At 49.6% G+C, this 5457-nt stretch overlaps 1 pseudogene; it reads right to left on the reverse strand.

Annotated features, from left to right (window-relative positions):
* Positions 1-3385: 3385 nt before the first annotated feature.
* LOC142027866 (olfactory receptor 2A2-like) lies at positions 3386-4664 on the reverse strand (annotated as a pseudogene).
* Positions 4665-5457: the final 793 nt, after the last annotated feature.

The following is a 5457-nucleotide window of genomic DNA, read 5'->3' on the forward strand; positions in this document are numbered from 1 at the left end:
GCCTTACCTCCCAAAACATCAGCCCGAAAGGCAGAACTAATAGCCTTAACTCGAGCATTGGAACTGAGTGAAGGGAGAAAGGTTAATATCTGGACAGAGTCTAAGTATGCTTTTGGAGTTGTACATGCCCATGGAGCCATCTGGAAAGAGAGAGGACTACTATCAGCACAAGGAACTGAAATCAAGCATGCTGCACAAATTCAAGAACTATTACAGAGCATTCAAAAGCCGATGGCGGTAGCAATAATGCATTGCAAAGCCCACCAAACAGGAAAAAAACCACCAGAAATAGGTAACCAATTGGCACATGAAGCTGCCAAAGAGGCTGCAGAAACAGGCATCGTGGCATTATTACTAGAAAAAGAAATAACTTTACCGGAAACACCACCTAAATATGATAGTAAAGATGCTAACTTAATAAAGGCCTTACAGGCACAAGAACAAACAGATGGGTGGGCTGTCACACCCACAGGGCAAACAATAATCCCACCCTCATTAATGAGAGAAATTGCTAAACAAGAACATTGCTAAATAAAGAACATTGGGGAACTGAAAATTTAGTAAAACATCTTCAAAAGATAGTTATAAGCCTAGCAATGACAGAAATTATCCAATCTATCATGGAAAAATGTGAAATTTGTTGTAAAAATAACCCAAATACCAGTAATAAATTAATATTGGGAGTTACAAAAGGAGGAAATTCCCCAGGAGACTATTGGCAAATTGATTTTACAGAACTGCCTAGAAAAGGGGATATAGATACATGCTTCTTCTAGTTGATACTTTTACTGGATGGCCAGAAGCTTTTCCCTGTCACACCAATTAAGCTAGAGAAGTAACTAAAATCTTGTTGAAAGAAATTATCCTGAGGTTCAGTATCCCTTTAGGAATGTCCTCAGGCAGAGGACCACATTTTGTTGCTGAAGTTATAAAACAGTTGAGTAAAAACTTAGCCATAACATGAGATCTCCATACCCCTTATAGGCCACAATGAAGTGGAAAAGTAGAAAGAATGAACCATACACTTACATTGCAGATCGGGAAAATATGTCAGGAAGCATCAATGACTTGGATACAAGCGCTACCTTGAGCGCTGTTAAGAATTGGAATACAACCTCGTGGTAAAACCAGCTTGAGCCCTTGCAACTTACTTTCTGGAAGGCCTTACCAGGCCCCACATATACCAGGAACAATTCACATTAAAGGGGAAATGGACTTTAATTACTTAATGTCCTTGGGAAAGACTGTACAGGAATTGCACAAGTACGTGACGACAAGCAGGCCCTTGGAACTGGACACACCAGCCCATCCATTTCAACCTGGAAACTTGGTCTACATCAAGTCGTGGAATTTGGAGCAGCTAACTGAGAAGTGGAAGGGGCCATTCCAGGTGCTCCTGACTACTCATACAGCTGTCAAGGTCCAAGGGAAAGGCCCGTGGATTCATTATTCCAAGATTAAAAGGACTCCAACCTCATGGACAGTTGAACAAGAGTCTCCCCTTAAACTGAAATTGATAAAGTTACGACTGATTTTTATGATTTGTTTGTAACAATTACGGTAGCAATGAGTCAAGTGTGCCAGATACCATCTTGGGATCGGAACCTCCATTTAATCTTAACACAGAATATAGCTCGAATATTCCGCAAAAGTGATTGTTGGATTTCTACCCAAATGCCAGCCTCTGGACAAAGCTAAGTCCTACCCTTGATAGGGTTGCCACTGCCAATAAATGTATCATTATTTAACAATCCACAATATGGTAAAGGACATCCAGACAATGCATGGTGGCCAGGTCTCTCTGGGAAAAGACAAGAAGGAAGGTTACAAGTTACCATCAAAAAAGATAACCTATAAAAGATAAGCCCTTCCCTGCAGCCCAGGCACCCCAGGCCCCACCAGCAGGTATGGCACCCCAGTCTGCTCTGGCACCTTCGCCATCCCCATCACACCCGTTCCCCCGGCACTTTTCGCATGGGGGTTCAGCAAGCCCGCGGGAGCATCCCCCCAGGGCCGAGTCACCACCAGCGGGGCAGGCAACGGTGGGGCGGGACGCGGACTACTCCCCTCTCCCCTTCCCCGGGGGCAGCAGCCCTTTGGTGGGGAAGCCAGGACAGACAGGTCCCTGCAGGACTCACGGGCACGGCCCCACGCAGAAAGCAGCACGCAGCCCCTGCGACAACGACAGACCTTGGGGGCCGGGGGGGACGCGGGCACACACGACAGCAAGGGCTGCAAGGCCTTCGTCTTGAACACCACCAGCGTCCCCTCCAGCGGGGACGGGGCTCGGTGCAAAGCCCTTCAAAGCCTCAAGACCGTCACGGCCTTCCTCGGGTCCCACTGACCTCAGCCCCGGAGAGCCCAGCTTTGCCTCACTGACACAGCAAAATAACCCCAAATCACCCCAAGAATGGTGAGGGAGGGAGCTGCAGGCCAGGCAGGGACCCTCCTCCCCTTCTCTGGCTGCATCTTGGGCAGCCACAAGACCGGGAAGTGGCGGGGGGAGCGGAAATCAGAAGGAAAAAAAACCCAACCAACCCCCCAAAAAACCCCAAATCACTGCACCGGCCAGAAAGTGCCTGGAAACTTCATCCCTCTTTATTGCCCATTTCCCAAGCAAGCTCCACGACCTGGGAGCAACGCAGCCAACGGCATCTTTGAGAACCAGACTCACAACCTGCTGCAGCTGACCCTGCTTGAGCAGCCGAGGTGGGCTGGATGATCTCTAGAGGTCCCTTTCAGCATCCATTCTGTGCTGCTGTGACTCTGTCTCCGTCGTGGTTTAACCCCAGCCAGCAACTAAGCACCACGCAGCCGCTCACTCACTCCCCCGCCTCCAGTGGGATGGGGGAGAAAATCGGGAAAAAGAAGTAAAACTCCTGGGTTGAGATAAGAACGGTTTAATAGAACAGAAAAGGAGAAACTAATAATGATAATGATAACACTACTAAAATGACAACAGCAATAATAAAAGGATTGGAATGTACAAATGATGCGCAGGGCAATTGCTCACCACCCGCCCATCGACACCCAGCTAGTCCCTGAGCAGCGATTTCCCGCCCCCCACTCCCCAGTTCCTATAGTAGATGGGACGTCGCATGGTATGGAATACCCTGTTGGCCAGTTTGGGTCAGCTGCCCTGGCTGTGTCCTGTGCCAACTTCTTGTGCCCTGGCTGGGCAGAAGAAGCTGAAAAATCCTTGACTTTAGTCTAAACGCTACTTAGCAACAACTGCAAACATCAGTGTTATCAAGGTTCTTTGCAAACTGAACTCAAAACATAGCACTGTACCAGCTACTAGGAAGACAGGGAACTCTATCCCAGCTGAAACCAGGACACTTTTAACCACTTAACATTCCCTGAGAAATTCCCCAAGAGCTCAAGAAGAAAGAGCAGAAAGACAGGAGACAGGTGAAAGCCTAGAGCGCCAGCTAGACGGAATGAAAGACCCTCTTCCTTCTCTGAAGCTTCAGCAAGGCTTCCTTCACCTGCTTGTTCCTCCGACTGTAAATGACGGGCTTCAAACTGGGGCTGACGAGAGTGTAGAAAAGGGAAAGAACTGTCTCCCTCCCAGAGGACTTACCGCTCCCGGGCCCCGCGTACATGAAGATGGCGTTTCCATAAAAGACACCCACCACGGTCGGGTGAGAGCCACATGTGGACAAGGTTTCGTGCCATCCTGGCACAGAGCGGATGCGCAGATCGGTGGCCGGGATGTCCAGGGAGGAAATCAGGATTAAGGCTAAAGGGAAGAGGAAGAAGCACACACAAACAGCAAAGATCAGGACTTTATTGGCAGGAGCGGCAGTGCAGGCCAGCTTTAAGACAGCAAGAATTTCACAGGAGAAGTGGACAGCCTCGCAGGGGCCACAGAAAGGCAGGTGTAAAGCCAGAGAGGCTTGCAGTGTACCAAATACGAACGCCAAAGCCCACAAAACTGTGGCAAGGGTGAGGCGCAGCCTCCAGATCATGATGAGGGCACAGCAGAGGGGACGGCAGATTGCCACGTAGCGAACATGAGACATCACGGCCAGCAGCACGCACGCTGTAAGTGCAAAGATTAAATAAAGATGGATCTGTGCCCCACACCCAGCAACGGAGAGGGTTCTGCCTTGTCCAAGGAGGCTCCTTAGCATACGGGGACATTGCTGGAGGCGTAGCAGATGTCCGCGATGGAGAGGTGGCAGAGGAAGAAGTACCTGGGGCTGTGGAGGCAGTAGTCCAGGCAGATACGCAGAAAGACAAGTGTGTTTCCCATCCGAGTGGCAGAGCAGAGGGCAGAGAAAAGGCCAAAGAGGCAGCGCTGCAGGGCTGGGGTGCTGCAGAACCCCAGGAAGACGAATTCTGTGACAGTCTTTTCATTCTGCACGCTGTGCTGGAGGTGAGGCAGCACAAACTGCGACCACGGAGATCTGGAAGCGAAGGAGCAAGGAAAAGGAAAGAAAAAGGAGAGTTTTCCTAAGAATGTTGTGTCCTTTACTCTTTACGCTGCAGCTCCCTTCTCCCTGTTTTTCCCTCTGACTCCAGTGAAAGGTGCGTACTACCCTCCCCACGCTGAGCGACGTACATCTGAATTGCAAGCTCCAATCTCCCTGCAAACTTTGAGCAGTTTGACCAATCTCGCACAACTTTGCTGCCTAGCTTGCCCTTGAAGTCTTTCTTTTCCTGGGTTGGTTTTGGGGTTTTTTTGCAGGGGGTGGGGAGGGGCAGGGTGTGGTGTCGCTGTTGGAGAAGATAAGATGATGAAGATTGCAGGTGTCGATTAAGGTGAAGCCAGAACAACTTCAAAGCAGCCGTTTTAAATTAAGTCCATATTAAAAGGAATGCACAGTTCACAGAATAATTCCAGTTTTACCATTAAACCAACCAGCATTTCCAAGCCACTGCTGTGTCCTCTTTACCTTGGTGAAATGCATTCCTATTGAATCCTGCAGTTGCTTGAGCCAACTCCCCTATCCCAGCAGGGAGGCTACTGCAGGTCCAGGAAGGTCAGGCAGAACATCACCTTGGTTCCTGCTGTGCAGCTGCTCGCCGTTACCAGTTTCGCAGGGTGCTGGTCAAGGTCCCTGGGCATCCCCTGGCACTTGTCTCCACGCAGCTCTCTGGTCTCCAAGATCTTCCGCCACTTCCAGGATACTTCCTCCAGCCAGGATCTTCACCTTTTCCTTCCTGGGTCCCCTCCTTCTCTTCAAGATCCCTTCTTCTTTCTGGGAACCCTTCTTTTTGCCACCACCTCTTCTTTCTGGAACCCCACGCCCCCAGTGTTCCCAATCTAAGTTGTCTATGGGAGCAGTACAATGCCTGATCAGCCTCCGAATTAAGGCTTCTCTCTCCTAGCTCGTTATTAACTGTAGGATTCGGGACATGCCACTTTTGCTTATTCCAGGTGTTACCCAAATTTACAACCAGCCCACGCTGGCTGCGTGTAGCGAGAAGCAGGCTTCTGCTTGACAGCTC

The sequence above is a fragment of the Buteo buteo genome, unplaced genomic scaffold, assembly GCF_964188355.1.
Source record: "Buteo buteo unplaced genomic scaffold, bButBut1.hap1.1 HAP1_SCAFFOLD_74, whole genome shotgun sequence".
In the NCBI taxonomy this organism is placed as follows: Eukaryota; Metazoa; Chordata; class Aves; order Accipitriformes; family Accipitridae; genus Buteo; species Buteo buteo.